Source organism: Henckelia pumila, chromosome 2 (assembly GCF_033568475.1).
Source record: "Henckelia pumila isolate YLH828 chromosome 2, ASM3356847v2, whole genome shotgun sequence".
NCBI lineage: Eukaryota > Viridiplantae > Streptophyta > Magnoliopsida > Lamiales > Gesneriaceae > Henckelia > Henckelia pumila.
In genome coordinates this window covers 37,189,622-37,211,241 of record NC_133121.1, presented here as the reverse complement: position 1 = coordinate 37,211,241, position 21,620 = coordinate 37,189,622, and positions in this window count along the sequence as shown.

Here is a 21,620-nt window from a genome sequence, read left to right as displayed (position 1 = left end):
TATTAGAAAATATGTGTAGTGACCCGTATCCATAATTAACGATTAATGAGTATATTCATCGTGTGATCATGTTTTGCATTATTAATACATGATTAAGGAAGTTTTGGATGGATTAACGGACTTCAGGAATGGATTCAGAATGATCGGAAATGGCCCGAAGGGTGACCAGGAACAGAAGCAACGTTCATGAACGGAAGCAACGTTCTGGAAGCTAATATCATCCGTGACGTCAGCAAGATGATGTCATTGCTTACGCAATTGATGGGACATCCTGTTGGAAAATGTGTTCAGATCAATTAAGAATTGATACCCGGTGCAGCGGAAGTTTAAAATTTTATTTTATTATATGGAACGATTCCATATATGGGTATCAAAAACTTTTACGATTAAATTTGTTCAAGTAAAAATAAAATCACAATTAAATTTTTATCTCGTCAAGCAAAGGCTTGATCGTGGACTCCAACAGATTTTAATCTGCTCTTCTTGTAAATCCCGGGAACCGATGACAGTCACGATCTAACTCCGGAATTAGGTCCACGAATGAAAAACAGAAACCCTCTGATTGACTGCACTAGAAATCAATCAGAAGTTTTACGTAGAGAATAAACAGATATGATCTGTTAATCCGATTTGTAATTTTTCACAAAAATCAAAAGTAGAATTTTCTCCAAAAGGGACAGAGGAATTTTCGAAAAACCTCTTGAATAATATAGACTGATTTTCGAAAATTGCTAGACTGAAAGCTTGTGTAATTTTCGAACACAGTACATATATTTATAGATAATTTCTAGTTATAATTGTATCAGGACTCTAACTCCTTAAAGTCCACAATCCATAACTTAAGCCCAACAAGCCAAGCCTGTTGCTATAGAAATTAATATAAAATTCATCGTGACTCCGATTGATAAACTGATTTCACCAATGTGCACAGAAACCATTTCTGCATCTTTTAGAGTCAAGATAATTTTTCTGAATCCGAATTCAGTGATTTCCAAAAATGTCCATCCCTATGTCATTTTAGGAAATCCCACTCCCTTTAGTTAAGAAGTCCAACTTCTCTTTCATTAAATTTAACTCTTTAAATTTAACTATCTCTACGGGGTTTTAGTAATCCATTACTTGTGTAACCCTCAATGGTTCAGGAATACAGCTAGCCGTGGGCTCACAACTCCTTGTGACTCGGAACAACAATTTTTGACTTACCCATCGAATCATGGTAAGAGCGCCTAGCAACATCGCCCCATGATTCCCTAGGTATTACTGATAGTGCCTGCAAGAACCAGTAGATTTTGGTTAGCGTATAGTACGGTCCCTTCATCCATATATCCCGATCGAATCAACAACCATTGGTATATCGAGAGTCGTTCGAGATTCGATAACTATGCATTACATCTTGGAGATCAAATAGTGACATCGCATGTGTTACTAGGAAAACCATTAACCTAAAACACATCATGTACTCTGGCCAGAGATTCGTCACACTAATATCTCCTCAGATCGCATAGGATATCCACACTCGCAAGTATGTGGTGAATCCTTGACAACAAAGCATCGAATCCTATATGTGTCGTAACTGTACCCAATCCCGACACCTGATGACCCCAATAGAGTCGGTAAACGAGTCAAAGTACAGTACTAGCATATAGAGTCTCAATGATGTTTCAAATAATAAGGACTAATGGTGTACAACCAAAACCGCGGACTTTATCCACTCGATAAGTGATAACCACTTGGAAAGTCCGAATAGGGTAGTTTGATCATTCATCATATGAATATCCATTTGCATGCTTTGAATATCTCTATGTTCCATACCAATGAAACGTGGTACTCGGCATCGCAAATGCTAGTCTCAATCTCGGCGATCCTTATACTTATTTGCGGACGGCTCAATTGACTAGGAACTGTTTAGAATATACAGTGACTATAAAATGTGTTTCATGATAGTCATCCCCATGTGCTACCACATCTTACATACACTATAGTATATTCAAGGTCTTTATCAAAAAAACAATAGTATATCATAATATAACAATATGAAGAAAGATAAAGTCAATGCCATTATAAAAGTGTAAATTATATTAAACAAAAGATTGTTTTACATAGAGTCATAAAAGCCCTTAGCCACAAGTTGGCTAATCGGGCACCCACTCTTTCAATCTCCCACTTGCCCTAAAGCCAACTAGTCATACTACGTAATCCCATTGCTTCGCGAAGTTTGTCAAACAATGGTCCTGGCAAGGGCTTAGTAAGCGGATCAGTGATATTGTCTGTAGAGGCCACTCTCTCGACACTGATGTCTCCTCTTTCCACGATCTCCCGGATGATGTGGTATTTTCTCAGTACGTGTTTGGACTTCTGATGAGACCTTGGTTCCTTTGCCTGAGCCACGGCACCCGTGTTGTCACAGTACACCGGGACTGGACCAACAGCTTCAGGAATTACACCCAACTCTTGGATGAATTTCCTTATCCAAACCGTCTCTTTAGCAGCAGCTGATGCTGCAATGTATTCTACCTCAGTGGTGGAATCTGCTGTGGTGTCCTGCTTGGAACTCTTCCAAGAGACAGGACCGCCATTGAGCATGAATACAAATCCAGAGGTTGATTTCGAGTCATCCACGTCACATTGGAAGCTAGAGTCGCTATAGCCTTCCAACTTCAATTCTGTCCCTCCATAAACCATGAATAAATTCTTAGTCCTTCGCAAGTATTTAAGAATATCCTTCACGGCTTTCCAATGCATTTGACCGGGATTGGCTTGGTATCTGCTCGTGACGCTCAGAGCATAGGACACATCCGGTCTGGTAGATATCATCCCATACATGATACTACCTATGGCTGACGCATATGGCACGTGTGTCATCTTCTCTCTCTTTTCGTCAGTCTTGGGACACATAGAATTGGATAGAGAAACTCCATAACACATAGGTAGATGTCCTCTCTTGGACCCATCCATTGAAAATCTTTTCAATATGGTGTCGATGTAGGTTGATTGAGTGAGTCCTATCATTCTTTTAGATCTATCTCTATAGATCTGAATTCCTAGAATATAGGATGCCTCACCTAAATCCTTCATCGAGAATCTACCTGATAACCATACCTTTGTTGACTGCAACATCCCTACATCATTCCCCATGAGTAGGATGTCATCAACATAAAGTACTAAGAATGTTACCGCATTCTTAACTACTTTCTTGTACGCGCATGGTTCCTCCGGGTTCTTGATAAAACCAAAATCCTTTATCGTTTCATCAAATTTCTGGTTCCAACTTCTTGATGCTTGTTTGAGACCATAGATTGATCTCTGAAGCTTGCATACCTTATGCTCACTTCCCATGGATGTGTATCCCTCAGGCTGCATCATATAGATCTCTTCCTTAATGTTTCCATTAAGAAATGCAGTCTTTACATCCATTTGTCATATCTCATAGTCATACCATGCTGCTATGGCAATAAGGATTCTTATGGACTTGAACATTGCGACTGGTGAAAAGGTTTCATCATAGTCAACTCCTTGTATTTGAGTATAACCTTTTGCCACCAATCGTGCCTTGTAGGTCAATACCTTTCCATCAGGCCCAAGCTTTTTCTTATAGATCCATTTGCACCCAATTGGAACAATTCCATCGGGAGGAACTACTAAAGACCAAACTTGGTTAGAATGCATCGAGTCTATTTCCGATTGCATAGCTTCAAGCCATAAATTCGAATCCGCATCAGAAATTGCTTCCTTGAAGTTTCTTGGATCACATCCAATGTCGAGTTCACTTTGATCCCCTTCAAGAAGAAGACCATATCTAATAGGAGGCCTAGAAGTCCTCTCGGATCTCCTAGTAATAGGCGTTTCTTGTGATGATTCTTGAGGTGTAGGATCGCTATTTTGTATCTCGAGTTCTTCTCGAATTTCTTCGAGTTCCATCATCTTGCCTTTCTTATCCAATAAGAACTCCTTCTCCAAGAAGGTGGCATTCCTTGAAACAAACACTTTTGTTTCAGCAGGATGATAGAAATAATATCCGATTGAATTCTTCGGATACCCTACAAAATAACATAAGATGGATCGACTATCCAACTTATCTCCCACTGTTTGCTTCACGTAAGCAGGACATCCCCAAATCCTCAAGTACGAATACTTAGGAGCTTTGCCATTCCATAACTCGTATGGTGTTTTATCTACTGCTTTAGTGTGGACGTTGTTTAACAACAATACCGCCGTTTCAAGTGCGTAGCCCCAAAACGAAGGTGGGAGCTCAGTGAAGCTCATCATGGATCGAACCATGTCCAACAAAGTTCGATTGCGATGCTCCGAAACACCATTCAGCTGAGGTGTCATCGGAGGAGTCCACTGAGAGAGAATCCCATTCTCTTTTAGATAGTCCAAAAACTCGGTACTTAAGTATTCTCCACCTCGATCCGATCGAAGTGCCTTAATACTTTTACCTAGTTTGTTTTCTACTTCAGCCTTGAATTCTTTGAACCTTTCAAATGCTTCAGACTTATATTTCATTAAATATAAATACTCATACCTAGAATGATCATCGGTAAAGGTAATGAAGTAGGTGTTGCCACATTTAGTACCAATCCTAAATGGACCGCAAACATCTGTATGGATCAAATCCAACAGATTTTTACTACGCTCAGGTTTCCCTTTGAAAGGAGATTTAGTCATTTTTCCCTTTAGGCAGGACTCACAAGTAGGTAGAGAGTTAATATCAGACATATCAAACATGCCCTCTCCCACTAGCTTGTTCATCCTCCTTGAGGAAATATGACCTAGCCTAGCATGCCAAAGGTTTGTCGGGCTTTGACTATCGTTTTTCCTTTTAATTGTTGTTACCAGTTTATCAACATAATTAATTGGAACGTCTTTTAATTTTAAGCTATATAGATCATTTTCAAGTTGTCCATTTCCAATCAAACATTCATTCTTGTAAATATTGCAAATCCCATTCACAAAATTGCAAGAAAAACCATCTCTATCAAGCATAGAAATAGATATAATGTTTTTGACCAAATCCGGAACATATAAAACATCTCTAAAAAATAACTTAAAATTGTTCTGCAAAAATAAATAAATGTCTCCTATAGCTTTGGCTTCGACTCTAGAACCATTCCCGAGCCTTAGCTGGGTCTCACCCATCCTTAGCTTACGACTTCTTGTCATCACCTGCAAATCATTGCAGATGTGAGATCCACATCCGGTATCCAATACCCAAGAAGAAGTATTAAGCGAAACATTTATTTCAATGTAAAACATACCCTTTGCAGTTTGCAACTATTCGAGGTATTCCTTGCAGTTACGTTTCCAATGACCGGGTTTCTTGCAGTAATGGCAAATGTTTTCATCTTTTATTCCAATTGAAGTCTTGGCCTTTCCCTTCTTATTTGGTACAATCTTCTTGGGCGGGGCAGAACGTTTCTTACCCTTTCCACTTGGTCCTTTCTTAGAGTTATAAGAGGAGCCAACCAAGAGTACAAGTTTATCCTTCTTTAGTGTGGCTTCATATGTGACAAGCATATTGACCATCTCTTCAAGGGTGGCCTCTATCTTGTTCATATTGAAGTTCATCACAAAACCGTCAAACGATGAAGGAAGTGATAGAAGCAACAAGTCCGCGTTAAGTTCATGCTCCAAAGTCAAGTCGAGTGTTACCAACTTTTCAATGAGTCCAATCATGCGCACCCCATGCTCACTGACCGAAGTCCCATCTCGCATGCGGCTCGTCATGAGCTCTCTGACGGTAGCATACCTCTCCGACCTTGACTGAGCTCCAAAGAGTTCCTTGAGGTTCTTGTGAATGTCAGCAGCATTCACGGCATCCTCGAATCTCCTTTGAAGCTCATCAGACATCGAAGCCTGCATGTAGCATTTGGCCTTGATATCATGGTCCCGCCATAAATCAAGTTTGACCAACTCTTCCGGACTTGTATTAGCCGGGGCTTCCTTCGGAGGCGGCTTCTCTAACACGTAGAAAGCTTTTTCCGAAGTAAGAATAATTTTTAACTTACGGAACCATTCCATATAGTTTGCGCCAGTCAATTTGTTTTGTTCGAGAATTGAAAACAGTGGATTACGAGAAGTCATTGTATACTGAAAAAGGAAACAGACAATAATCAATGATTGTTTAATTAATTTACTAAGACATAAAATATGGCGAATTTTAATTTTATGAATTACACTCCCACTATTTTAACGATTTCACTACCCTCTAGTGAAAACGGGAAACTGTTTTCCTTAGTGAGAACATGGAGTCCAATTGACAAATCATGATCCCGAATAATATCAACCAACCATAATTTTCAAAAGGTAGAGCCCAATTACTTCCAAAGTAACCCCCATGTTTTTACCTCATGTCCAATAAGGGCCCAATAATATGACGCTTTTTATTGTGACATGTCAAGATAACCCATCAATATTAAGTTGTGATGGACGGTCGCCATGTGGATCCCCAATAATATGAGCCAATCCCATGGGAGTTCCACCCAACTTACAACATGTGTCGATCCAATGTACAGCTTTCCGAAGAACAGGTCCCCCCAATAATATGAGCCGGACCGTATCCGCGGGTAGCATCTCATACATTGATCGTTGATGGAATATTTAAACAATATTTAAATTCCCTTTTTATTAATCTTGATATCAATTTTAAATCATATTTAAAATGAGGGATTTTTAATTTTGAAAATTTGTCTCATCATGCAATTTATGTATGCTTGCGGGATTCATACAATTTAGTCTAAACATGCATACATCAATAATATCATTTATTATCTAAGGATGATCGATCTCATTAACTAATCGACCCGTGGTTGCCAATCACGAGTCTAAATCCAATCCTAGGTGATATGCAAGTATGCAATACAATCCTATTACATTGAGCTTCCAATTTACATTTCTTCGGTCTTCATTGTCTGCTGGGCCCACCATTTCTTCAAATCTTTGTCTCCCACTAAGTCTAATAAATTTACAATAAATTTCGATGACAAATATGTGATACATTTTTAGGGGTGGGAACGGGCCATAAACCAGGCCCACTTTTATTACATATGAAAATCATATTGGGCTATAAACCAAGCCCATTAATAAAATCCAACAACAATAAGACAAATGTAAATTATTTAACATACACCTAAAACATTGGTCATGGCAATCGATCATCCTTTGTCTAATAATTAATTCAATAATTAAATAATTGGATAAACATGCAAAGCCATAAGATCATATCTTATCATCAAATGTACCAAAATAATTAATTTTTTAAAATTTAATTTAACGGATAAAATTTATAAATTACCCAAAAATTCAAATTTATCCAAAAATCAATTTTAAAATTTTCGGACTCGAACAATTCGATCCGATGCCTCGTGAACCAATCAAAAACAATTTTCGATCGGATCAAAAACTAGAATTTCAAAAAACTAAAATTTTAATTAAAAATTAAAAATAATTTTTTCGAAATGCCCGGGACGATCCCGGGCAGCCCGCGCCCCAAAGAGGGGGCCGGGCAGGGCATCCCGTCGCTGCCCCTTGGGCAGCGATGGACTCGCTGCCCTGGGCAGCGATCCAATCGCTGCCCCGGGCAGCAACAATCGCTGCCCCTGGCAGAGACGATCGCTGCCCGATTTGCCCATTAAAATTCAATTTTTAAAATTTTGGTTTTGTTTCAAAAACCGAGGCTTAAAAATTTTGTACCATCGATTAATTTAATCATTTGATCTGAGCAACCTGTCTCTGATACCACTGTTGGAAAACGTGTTCAGATCAATTAAGAATTGATACCCGGTGCAGCGGAAGTTTAAAATTTTATTTTATTATATGAAACGATTCCATATATGGGTATCAAAAAATTTTACGATTAAATTTGTTCAAGTAAAAATAAAATCACAATTAAATTTTTACCTCGTCAAGCAAAGGCTTGATCGTGGACTCCAACAGAATTTAATCTGCTCTTCTTGTAAATCCCGGGAACCGATGACAGTCACGATCTAACTCCGGAATTAGGTCCACGAATGAAAAACAGAAACCCTCTGATTGACTGCACTAGAAATCAATCAGAATTTTTACGTAGAGAATAAACAGATATGATCTGTTAATCTGATTTGTAATTTTTCACAAAAATCACAAGTCGAATTTTCTCCAAAAGGGACAGAGGAATTTTCGAAAAACCTCTTGAATAATATAGACTGATTTTCGAAAATTGCTAGACTGAAAGCTTGTGTAATTTTCGAACACAGTACATATATTTATAGATAATTTCTAGTTATAATTGTATCAGGACTCTAACTCCTTAAAGTCCACAATCCATAACTTAAGCCCAACAAGCCAAGCCTGTTGTTATAGAAATTAATATAAAATTCATCGTGACTCCGATTGATAAACTGATTTCACCAATGTGCACAAAAACCATTTCTGCATCTTTTAGTGTCAAGATAATTTTTCTGAATCCGAATTCAGTGATTTCCAAAAATGCTCATCCCTATGTCTATTTAGGAAATCCCACTCCCTTTAGTTAAGAAGTCCAACTTCTCTTTCATTAAATTTAACTCTTTAAATTTAACTATCTCTACGGGGTTTTAGTAATCCATTACTTGTGTAACTCTCAATGGTTCAGGAATACAGCTAGCCATGGGCTCACAACTCCTTGTGACTCGAAACAACAATTTCCGACTTACCCATCGAATCATGGTAAGAGCGCCTAGCAACATCGCCCCATGATTCCCTAGGTATTACTCATAGTGCCTACAAGAACCAGTAGATTTTGGTTAGCGTATAGTACGGTCCCTTCATCCATATATCCCGATCGAATCAACAACCATTGGTATATCGAGAGTCGTTCGAGATTCGATAACTATGCATTACATCTTGGAGATCAAATAGTGACATCGCATGTGTTACTAGGAATACCCATTAACCTAAAACACATCATGACTCTGGCCAGAGATTCGTCACACTAATATCTCCTCAGATCGCATAGGATATCCACACTCGCAAGTATGTAGTGAATCCTTGACAACAAAGCATCGACTCCTATATGTGTCGTAACTGTACCCAATCCCGACACCTGATGACCCCAATAGAGTCGGTAAACGAGTCAAAGTACAGTACTAGCATATAGAGTCTCAATGATGTTTCAAGTAATAAGGACTAATGGTGTACAACCAAAACCGCGGACTTTATCCACTCGATAAGTGATAACCACTTGGAAAGTCCGAATAGGGTAGTTCGATCATTCATCATATGAATATCCATTTGCATGCTTTGAACATCTCTATGTTCCATACCAATGAAACGTGGTACTCGGCATCGCAAATGCTAGTCTCAATCTCGAGCGATCCTTATCCTTATTTGCGGACGGCTCAATTGACTAGGAACTGTTTAGAATATACAGTGACTATGAGATGTGTTTCATGATAGTCATCCCCATGTGCTACCACATCTTACATACACTATAGTATATTCAAGGTCTTTATCAAAACAACAATATTATATCATAATATAACAATATGAAGAAAGATAAAGTCAATGCTATTATAAAAGTGTAAATTATATTAAACAAAAGATTGTTTTACATAGAGTCATAAAAGCCCTTAGCCACAAGTTGGCTAATCGGGCACCCACTCTTTCAACATCGGAAGCAACGAAGAGGAATGGATGCAACGTTCGTCATGCCGAACGGATGCAATGATGGAAAACGGACGTTCCGTTCCATTCCGTGTATATAAATAGAGGGTCCGAGAGCTCATTTCTTGCACCTATCTCCTCTTTTATCTCTCGACTCCTAGGCCTTCTAACTCAAATCTAGGGAGATATAGGCGTCCTATTGGGATTCCGGAAGTGGCGCAGCGATCTAGACGTCGTAGCGGAGCTGTGGCCTAGTTTTGACGCTATCGACAGCAAAGGGCTAAAGACGGACGCAGGTACAGCTTTGACTTCATAAAAATATTTAGGATTACAGAATTGATTAGTTAAGGCTTTTAGAGCTTAATTAATGATGCATGAGTATTTGCATTATAGTAGCAGTAGACTGGGCTAATAGGCTTGGAGTCTAGACCAGCGTAGCTAGGTTTTGACCAGCAGTGTTAGAGGTACGTAAGTACTGACCGAGATAGCCGGCAAGATATATTTGCATGTATATTGCATGAGTATGTGCTATATGTTTTACCATGTTTTAACATGTTTTTCTGCCTTAGCACATGCATGATTTTACGTGTGACTACATCCTGAGAGATGTGAGTCATTGACAATCTCCATAGGGAACAGCGATCTCATGTTGGACTCGAGTCAGGTATGATAGTTTCCATATGGGTCTTGTATCCTGTTTTGGATTCGGGTCAGGATGGGGTTGGCTCAGCCCTGATATAGAATATACGAGTACCCCACGGAGTCGCTCTCTATCCGGTACTGTTTATTCCTGGCGCCATGAGCAAGTTTTTTACCTGGGATTTTAAATCATCAGTGTGCGCATATTTGTACATATATCATTGCTTATGTATTGAGTGTAGTCGATCACGCCCCTGTGTATGGATATTGTGGTGTACCTTGTGGCGGGGCAGGTTTGAGGCTGGACAGACCAGGCGGCTCTCAGCAGGATTGAGGATCCGAGAGTGTGAGGTTTTAGAGGGTAGGGATTTGTTTACCCTGAACCTTCGATTTGGTTGTATAATGGTATTTATACACTTTTGTTATCGTCGGTTGTATTTTGCCGATTGAATTTGTTGTATTTTAATTATCCGCTCCTTACGCTTTAAGTATTATTGCATGCCCTTAATTATAACTCTAATTAGATAGTGGACCCGGGTTGGGTCACTACACTTTTTGGTATCAAAGCGCATTGCACTGGGAATTTCATAAAAGCGAATTAAGTAATTATATGTTCTTATGCAACAGATGGCAGATTATGATGAGAGCCATGATAGCGGAGGTGGCGGTCGTTGGGGAGATCCAAATGATCGTAGACGTCGTCGAGGTCAGCATGAGGAGCGTAGACGAGTGAACATGCGCAGATTTAAGGAGGTTATCCCGAAGCCCTTGACAGGTGGTGAGATGCCTGAAGTGGCTGAGGATTGGCTTGAGAGGATGGAGCAGTGTTTTCAGGAGTTCCGTTGCACATACGAGGATAAGATGGAGATTCTTGACTTTATGCTTGAGGGTCAAGCGAGGAAGTGGTGGAGATCTACTTCCGCACCATTCATAGCAGCGAGAGGAGTAGCTAGTGGGGCGATTTTCGTACGGCTTATCAGAGACTGTATTTCCCTTCAGCTCTTCGGCAGGTGAAAGCCAGTGAGTTACTGAGTCTGTGACAGGGTACGATGACGATTGAGGAGTACCAGCAGAAATTCTTTGATTTGCTGCCTTATTGTCCTTACATTGCTGATAGTTCTATGGCGAAGTATGACCATTTCCTTCAGGGTCTGAACCCTGAGACTCATCAGATGGTTGTTGTGGGCAGTGATATGACCTACGAGGGCTTGGTGGACCGTTGTTGCCAAGCAGAGGACAGTATCCAGAAGAACAGGGGACTCTTCTCTTCTTCTTCCAGACCAGCGAGTTCTAGTCCTTTGGACCCGAAGGGACAGTCTTTCAAGAAGCCAGGATGTACTTCTTCTTCATCATCTGAATCTGGGGGAGTGCATCGTTTTGGTGGACAGAGACCGAACCAATGTAGTCAGTGCAGACATAGGCATCCGCCAGGACAGTGTGGTCGATCGACCAATGCATGCTTCCAGTGTGGCCAGGAGGGTCACATGAAGAGGGATTGTCCGATGCTTATTGGGGCAGCGAGTGGTTTAGGAGGTTCTCTGGAATCTGTTCAGCCACCTCAGTACCAGCAGCCACCTTATCAGCAGCAGTATTCTTAGCAGCACCAGCAGCCGCAGTAGTCGCAGCGGCAGCATACTCAGACTCCTTCTCGGGGTCATTCTTTTTTCCGGCCACGTGCCCAGGGTCAGGTCTTTGCGCTTAACCAGGAACAGGCAGAGGCTGACAGTGATCAGATGTTCGCAGGTACCTGTAGTTTATGTGGTTTTTCTGCATATGTTTTGATTGATACTGGTGCATCGCATTCTTTCATCTCAGCATGTTTTGCTAAGAAGTATAAGTTGTCATTCGTTCCTTTAGACGTCTTGCTAGTAGTTTCTACTCCTATGGGTAGCGAGGTTTTAGCCAAACATCTAGTTGTGGGTTGTGTTTTGGGTTTCGAGGGACATCAGCTTAGTGCTAACCTGATGGTTCTAGCTATGGAGAATTTTGATTCCATCATTGGGATAGATCTCCTAAATACCTATCGCGCGATAGTGGATTGCTATTAGAGATTTGTTCAGTTCCGTCCAGAGGATAGCGAGTTTTGGTATTTCTATGGTGAGGGAGTGCGACCCCCGATGCCAGTGGTTTCTGCTCTGAAAGCCCGGCGTGCTTTAGAGTCTGGCGGGGAAGGCTACCTTATCTACGCCATTGACGCATCCTTAGGGGAGCCAGATATCCAGGAGATACCAGTGGTTCGTGATTTTCCAGATGTATTTCCGGAGGAAATTCCAGGTTTGCCACCAGTACAGGAGATCGAGTTTGGCATTGAGTTACTGCCAGGGACTGTACCAATTTCCAGAGCTCCTTATCGTTTAGAGCCATCAGAGATGAAAGAGCTGCAGAAGCAATTGCAAGATCTTCTTGATAAGGGCTACATTCCACCCAGTGTTTTGCCATGGGGAGCCCCAATGCTATTTGTCAAGAAGAATGATGGTTCAATGCGGTTGTGTATCGATTACCGTCAGCTGAATCAAGTGACAGTGAAGAATAAGTATCCTCTTCCACGGATAGATGATCTCTTTGATAAGTTGCAGGGTACTTCTGTCTATTCGAAGATTGATCTTTGGTCTGGATATCATCAGTTGCGAGTTCGGCAGGAGGATGTTCCTAAGACAACATTTCGTACACGGTATGGACACTATGAGTTTCTAGTGATGTCGTTTGGTCTGACGAATGCTCCAGTTATTTTTATGGATCTGATGAATAGGGTGTTCCGCGATTTTTTGGATAAGTTCGTGGTAGTGTTCATCGATGACATCTTGGTTTATTCTCGCAGCATGGATGAACATGCCTATCATCTCTACACTGTACTTCAGGTCTTGAGGGAATGACAGTTGTACACGAAGCTGAGCAAGTGTGACTTCTGGATTGACCGAGTTGTATTCCTTGGTCATGTCATATCTCAGGAGGGTGTATCTGTTGACCCCAGCAAGACAGAGGCTATTTTGAATTGGTCGCGTCCGACTACAGCTTCTGAGATTCGCAGTTTCCTTGGTTTGGCAGGGTACTACCGGCGTTTTGTGGAGAACGTTTCTCAGATATCTAGGCCTTTGACACAGTTGACAAAGAAATATGCTTCTTTCGTGTTGTTAGATGCTTGTGAAGACAGTTTTCGTGAGTTGAGACGTCGGTTGACGACAGCTCCAGTACTTTCCTTACCGTCTGCATCAGGTGGTTTTGTAGTCTTCACCGATGCTTCTCTCCATGGTTTGGGGTTCGTGTTGACTCAGAATGGCCACGTGATCGTGTATGCTTCCAGACAGTTGAAGACTCACAAGGAGAACTATCCCGTACATGATCTAGAGCTTGCAGTTATTGTCTTTGCTCTGAAGATATGGCGTCACTATTTGTATGGTGAAAGATTCGAGATCTTTACCGACCATAAGAGTTTGAAGTATCTGTTCACTCAGGCTGAGTTGAACATGCGGCAGCGACGTTGGATGGATCTGTTGAAGGATTATGATTGTGAGATCAAGTACCATACAGGTTCTTCGAACCCCGTTGCTTATGCGCTTAGTCGCAAGGTTTATGTGAGTTCCCTTCATACCAGTTCGGTTTCGAAGGCAGTGGAGGAATGTTGTTCTTTGGGATTCACGTTCTGTCATAGGAAAGAACAGCAAGGGATTCGTGTTTCTTCTGTTCTTGCAGAGCCAGTATTGTATCGACGAATCCGGGAAGCTCAGAATTTTGATCTGAGGACTCAGAAGTTAGACCGTTTGGCTGAGGGTGGAAATACTTCTGGTTTCCATCTGCAAGGAGACGGTCTGTTATGTCTTTTTGGTCGAGTAGTGGTACCCGAGGATTCTGCTTAGGGAAGAGATCTTATCAGAAGCTCACCGCAGTAGATTTTCTGTACATTCGGGCAGCATGAAGATGTATAAGGATCTTCGCACTCGATTTTGGTGTAAAGGGATGAAGCGCAGCATTTATCAATTTGTATCCCAATGCCTTGTGTGTCAGCAGGTCAAGGCAGAGTTTAGATGACCTGGAGGGTTACTTCATAGCTTAGAGATTCCTGAGTGGAAGTGGGAGCATGTGACGATGGATTTTGTCACCCACTTGTCTATGTCTTCCAGGAATTGTGATGCTATTTGGGTTTCTGTGGATCGATTATCTATGTCAGCGCATTTTCTTCCCTATAACCGCGATTATACCTTTGATAGGATGGCGCAATTTTATGTGCGGGAGATCGTTCGATTGCATGGAATCCTATTGAGCATTGTCAGTAATAGGAATCCGAGATTCACCTCGAGATTTTGGGGTAGTTTCCAGCGAGCCCTTGGTACTACTTTGAGCTTGAGTACGGCTTATCATCCAGAGACAGACGGACAGTCCGAGCGTACTATTCGCACTTTAGAGGATATGCTTCGCGCAGCGGTAATGGATTTTGGTCCAACGTGGCATGATCATTTACCATTGGTGGAGTTCGCTTACAACAATAGTTTCCATCGCAGCATTGGCATGGCACCATTTGAGCCTCTTTATGGACGACGTTGTCGTACACCTTTGTTTTGGGATGAGGTTGGCGAACGTCAGGTTGAGGGTCCTTAGATGATTCAGCAGATGACTGATGCAGTGGAGTTGATCCATCACAGGATTAAGGCGGCCCAAGATCGACAGGCTAGCTACGCGAACACTCACCGGAGGCCATTACACTTCGAGGTAGGAGAGCATGTATTCTTGCGTGTGTCACCTTTCCGAAAGGTGATGAGGTTCGGTCGCAAGGGTAAGCTGAGATCGAGATTTATTGGTCCTTTCAAGATTCTCAAAAAGATTGGGGACGTGGATTATCGTCTAGCATTGCCACCAGATCTTTCGGGGATCCATGATGTTTTCCACGTGTCCTTGTTGAGACAGTACGTGGCGGACGAGTCGCATATTTTGCATCCGACCGAGGTGCAGTTAGATCAGGATCTGTCGTATGTGGAGAGGCCCTTACGGATTCTAGACAAAAAAGACAAGGTACTTCGTAACAAGCATATACCGTTGGTGATGGTACAGTGGCAGCGCAGAGGTACAGAGGAAGCTACTTGGGAGTTAGAGAGTCGGATGCGAGCCAAGCACCCCGAGTTATTTTGAGATTTTGTACTTCCTTGTATCAAGTTTGTACTTATTCAGTTGTAATAAAGATCATTTAGTTGACTATTCATGTTTTCCTCTAAACTTAATTTTCGAGGACGAAATTTCTTAAGTGGGGTATAATGTAGTGACCTGTATCCATAATTAACGATTAATGAGCATATTAATCATGTTATCATGTTTTGCATTATTAATACATGATTAAGGAAGTTTCGGATGGATTAACGGACTTCAGGAATGGATTCAGAATGATCGGAAATGGCCCGAAGGGTGACCAGGAACGGAAGCAACGTTCATGAACGGAAGTAACGTTCTGGTAGCTGATGTCATCCGTGATGTCAGCAAGATGATGTCATTTCTTACGCACTTGATGGGCATCGGAAGCAACGAAGAGGAACGGATGCAACGTTCGTCATGCCGAACAGATGCAACGATGGAGAACGGACGTTCCGTTTCGTGTCTATAAATAGAGAGTCCCAGAGCTCATTTCTTGAACCTCTCTTCTCTATTCTCTCTCGACTCCTAGGCCTTCTAACTCAGATCTAGGGAGATCTAGGTGTCCTATCGGGATTCCAGAAGTGGCGCAGCGATCTAGACGTTGTAACGAAGCTGTGGCCTAGTTTTGAGGCTATCGACAGCAAAGGGCTAACAACGGACGCAGGTATAGCTTGGGCTTCCTAAAAATATTTAGGAGTATAGGATAGCTTAGTTAAGACTTTTAGAGCTTAATTAATGATACGCGAGTATTTTCATTGTAGTAGCAGTAGACTGGACTAATAGTCTTGGAGTCTAGACCAGCAGAGCTAGGTTTTGACCAGCAGTGTTAGAGGTACGTAAGTACTGACCGAGATAGCCGGCATGATATATTTGCATGTATGTTGCATGAGTATGTGCTATATGTTTTACCATGTTTTAGCATGTTTTTCTGCCTTAGCACATGCATGATTTTACGTGTGACTACATCCTGAGAGATGTGAGTCATTGACAATCTCTATAGGGAACAGCGATCTCATGTTGGACTCGAGTCAGGTATGACAGTTTCTGTTGTAAAAATTGCTTGCAAACGTACGAGTGTCAAGTTTTAATATAGTGAATGAATCAAGTGTCGATTCCACAGGGAGTAAATCGAAAATAATCAGTGCTTGTAATTAAAATAGTCTAAAATTTATCTAGAAAATCAAACAAAGAGTTATGATTTCAACTTAAAATAAAATTCAAAACTTTTAGAAAAACTCAAACACAACTTCCGAATAATATTACTGAGAGAAAAATGGTCTAGAGGTTTTGATTTCACCTGGTTTCGACAACAACTACTCCTAATTAAATTATTTTCATGAATTCCATTCAATTAATAGCCAAGAACACTTAATTATATTATTTCTCTCTCCCGAGGAACAACTAATGTGTATCAACTAAGATTCAATTCCAATATCCCTATTAAAAATCTAGTCTTAGTGATATGTGTAAAACGATGTTCTTCCTAAAGCTCCATTAACGTTATACACTCTCCCGAGCTATATAAACAATTAACAGTGTAATTTCTAATGATCCTATTCAAAATCCCCTCTCCCGAGCAATGATTTCAAATAATTATAACAATTTAATTAGTGATCAAGTAATTGGAAACACAATCAAAGCTAGAAAAACAATTAATTTAGGAGAATTCAATCCAATAAAATTAATAATTCATAAAAGTGTCTCAACCAGGCTACACCAAACCCCTAGACTATGAAAATTTAGTTCATGATCAAAAATATATAAACACGAGTCATATTCAAAAGTCTAGACATCAATTCAATGATAACAAATTCGAAAGAAAGAAAAACAAATCCGAATATTCGACGCTGTGTCCGGTCGACGATCTTCTCCTTTGTTATTCAAATTCTTCACATTGATGCACAGATTTTTCTTCTCCAATTGTCACGATCAAGCTCTCTCAATTTGTGTTGTGTTGTCAGGCGGCTCTCCCCCTTTTATGTTGTGTTGAAATCTCTTTTATATGTCCTCGAAGCCCGTCAAAGAAAGCCCGATAAATCGAGAGTTTTAAAGTTGCAAAAATCTGCCAATTTCTCGCACAGAGCGGCGCGGGCGCGCAATAGAGTGGCGAGGGTTTGCCTGAGCCTCGAATTTACACTTCTTTTCACGTCCAGGGACGGCGCGGGCGCGCCCTGCTCTCGTATGTCCAATTCTGCAATGCGCGACAATTTGTAAAAAATCATATCTCCCAAACTAACCGTCCGATGGAGCTGAAATTTTGACAGCATCTTCAAAACATCCTAAACTTTATTATGAATGGTAGAGATCGGATTTTAATGTGCCAATAATTCCCAATAATTTTCTGAATTTGATACTCCATAATGCATCCTTCCACTTCTTCTTGCTACTTTTCTCCAAATCCTTGCAACTCACAAAAACAACAAAAAATACGCATAATATCCACTCGATACATCACAAAAGCCAAGCCAAATCATATATAAATTAAGTGCATAAAATGCACTTATCTGTTTCCATATGGGACTTGTATCCTGTTTTGAATTCGGGTTAGGATGGGGTTGGCTCAGCCCTGATATAGAATATACGAGTATCCCGCGGAGTCGCTCTCTAGAAGGTACTGTATATTCATGGAGCCATGAGCAAGTGTTTTACCTGGGATTTTAAATCATCTGTGTGCGCATATTTGTACATATATCATTGCTTATGTATTGAGCGTAGTCGCTCACGCCCATGTGTTTGGGTATTGTGGTGTACCTTGTGGCAGGGCAGGTTTGAGGCTAGACGGACCAGGCGGATCTCAGCAGGATTGAGGATCCGAGAGTGTGAGGTTTTAGAGGGTAGGGATTTGTTTACCCTAAACCTTTTATTTGGTTGTATAATGGTATTTATACACTTTTGTTATCGTCGGTTGTATTCTGCCGATTGGATTTGTTGTATTTTAATTTTCCGCTCCTTACGCTTTAAGTATTATTGCATGTGCTTAATTATAACTTTGATTAGATAGTGGACCCGGGTTGGGTCACTACAATATGAATTTGAGAATTGTCAGAATTAGAGATTTAAATTTCGGGTCGAAAAGATTTAATTTGAGTATTTTCGGATTTTAAGATTTTAATATCTGGAATTCTTAAATTAAAAGATAAAAATATTTGAATTGATATTTATGGAATTTAATATGTGAATTTCAAGATTATAAATATCAATAATTGACTTTGAGGATGAAATCCGAGCAAGGGCCAATTTGCAAATATTGCGAAGTTCAAGGACTAAAATGCGATAAGTTTCAAAATTAGTTAATTTTAATTCAAAAATATTTAATTTGATAATATTTAGAGTTTAGAATAAAATTCTAATATTCTTAAATTATTTAGGATTGCAATTGAATTAAATCGCTTGTTCTGGGACTGATTTGCAATTATGCCAAGTTTCAGGGGCTAAACTGCCAATAGGTCAATATATATCAACTTTGACTTAACACTTCACGTGAGAATCAGATTTGGAACAGAAGAAAAACGAGAGAAAGGGAGAGAAAGGGTTCCAAACCATTTTTGTCCCTTTAAAGCTTTAATATATTTTGATCCGCCCGGTAGAATTTTTGATTGATCGTATATTTGCAATCACGGCTCCGATTGCTATGTTTTGACGTAAGTTTTATGAAGTTCTATCATGTTTGAATTTTATTATGTTGTTAGAATTAAGATTTGATTGTAGAAACATGTTCTAGAATATACAACGATAGCATATCTAGGACGGATCGAGAAAAAAATCGCCGTTTGGACATGTTTTTGAATTATTGAAGAATTTTGTAAAATCTGAATTTTAAGAGCTGCTGGTAACGTGTATAAGTGGATGAATTGGTGATGATATTGAGTTTAAATGATTGACAAGAATATGTTTATGCTTTTGGAATTTTCGGTTTTGATCCGTTACGCCGCCGGTTCGAGATTTTGAATTGATACACATTCTAAATGTTTAGAGCTGATCTTCAAGAGTATTATTGATGAATTGAATGTGAGATTGAGTCTAGAATTTTGACATGATGGTGTTTGAGTCATTAGAATTATTGGACTCGAAACGTTGCGTCGTCAGTTTGAATTCCAATTATCTTATCACTATATAAGAATGAAAGAAACATCAATTCAGATTGGAAATTGATGTTTAGTTATGTTATAAATTATTTCAGATTTGAATTGAAGATTATCGAAGTTGAATCAATGAGTTCGAGTTCGAATGACTTGAAGTGTTTGAAGTTGAATCAAGAATATCTTCAAGTAGCACCGATTGAAATGAGCAGAATTAAATGACATATTTGGCTAGCTTGAAGTTGATCAGCATTTGCACGAGTTTGTACATATTCAAGATGTTTGAATCCAGATCAAAGGTATGAATCGACATTATCCTTGCCAGGTAGAACAACTCGAGAAAGTGGTGGTTTTTGAGTTTTCCTAAAATCACATACTTAATTGTTTATATGCTTTCATCTGAATTGCTGTTTGTTATTGCTTGGCTTGATTAAGTGATTTGAGTGTTCAAGATGTTTTACAGTATTACTGCATACAGATTATGTTGCATTCATCTTGAACCCAACCTTGATAAGCACAGAGGGCTGAATGGCCTAGAGTGCAGATGACGTTTGGAGGGCTATAGTTGAGTGGCACGGAATGTAGATTTACTTGCAGAGCTAGATGACTCGCTATAGTTGCACCAAAGTCAGGGGAATTGAGATATTTAACGTCACCTCGATTGGGTAAGTTGGTGGTTGGTTAAAGATTTTATTTCCCTGGGATCCCAAGAACTATGATTTATTGATAACAGATTTGATAACCTATTCCTTGAAACATGCATTGCATTTATGCATTAACCTAGAGATTTCTACGGTTTAGAATATGCGTTTATAAATGCTAGCATGTTATTGTCTTACATTCAAGATATGAATGTGTTTATATGTTGGTATGAGATTGGTGTAGATGAACATATATGCTTTAAGAATTAAGAATCGATTATGCCTTGATGATTGACATTGTTTTGTGATTTAAGATTATTATGGAATATAGATTCAATATGCTTAAATGATGTATATGCATGTCTTTCATACTGAGAATTATTTTCTCACCGGAGTTATCCGGCTGTTGCATTGTTTGTACGTGTGCATTGCATCAGGTTTGGGCATGAACGAGTCAGATGTGGCTTGAATAGCTCGAGAGAGAGTAGTAGCAAGTGGTGACTTCGGGTTTTAGCAGATGGTGTAGCAAATTGTGAACTTAGACAAGATGTTCTTTATTTGGTATATTATGACCTTATTATAAGACGTTGTAGTAACTTGAGAATTTATATGTTTGTATTCCCTTTGGAAGAACATATGTAGATTAAGGATGATGGTTTCATGTTGCAAATAAAGTTATCATGTTCTTATTCATCTGTACATCATATATAGTATGTATAGAAGCATTGATATCAGCAAAACATGAAAGAACAACAGCAGGTGGTATCAGCAGATTTTCGAACAGGGCACGCACGCTCGATCGCATGAACTCGTAGGATCGAGCGCAGAATGTGATTTTTGTAAACAGAGAATTTGATTTTGAGGCCCGCTCGATCGGGTGAGTTCGTGGGATCGAGCGTGGCCAAATATTTTCCAGACTCGAGAGCTGATGATTTAAGCTCGTTCGATCGGGTGAGTTTACCCGATCGAGCGAGGTGCTGACATTTTAAAAAAAATATTTAAGCTCTTGGTTTATACATTCTTTATTGTTTTCTTATTGTTAATTCAGCACTAAATGATTTGACACCAAATGATTTGATCCTTTATTAATTAATCATGTTTAGTGATTAATTGCCCCAAGATTTGATTAGCAACCCGAGGTTCCCACAACATGTGATATCAGAGCATAAAGTCTTGGATTAAGAGAGAAGTTGAGCGGGGTAGATTGAGTCGCATGCATTTATAGTATTGCATGATTATGCTTTACTTGAATTGAGAAATTGTATGCGAACATTATATATTGATTGAACACTGATTGCGTCACTGATATGAGAATGATATGCTTATATGCTGATATGTATGCATGATTTATTGAATTCATCATAATAAGTGAATTTGTTGTAAGCATGTATTATTTGAAAAGCATGAGAATTTGCAAGTATGTGTTCTATTCAGATCAAGAGAACATTTGAAGGGCAGATAATTTCATAGGCAATAAGAAGGTATAGAAAATAAGGCTCAAGTTGTATCAGATAAGACTATT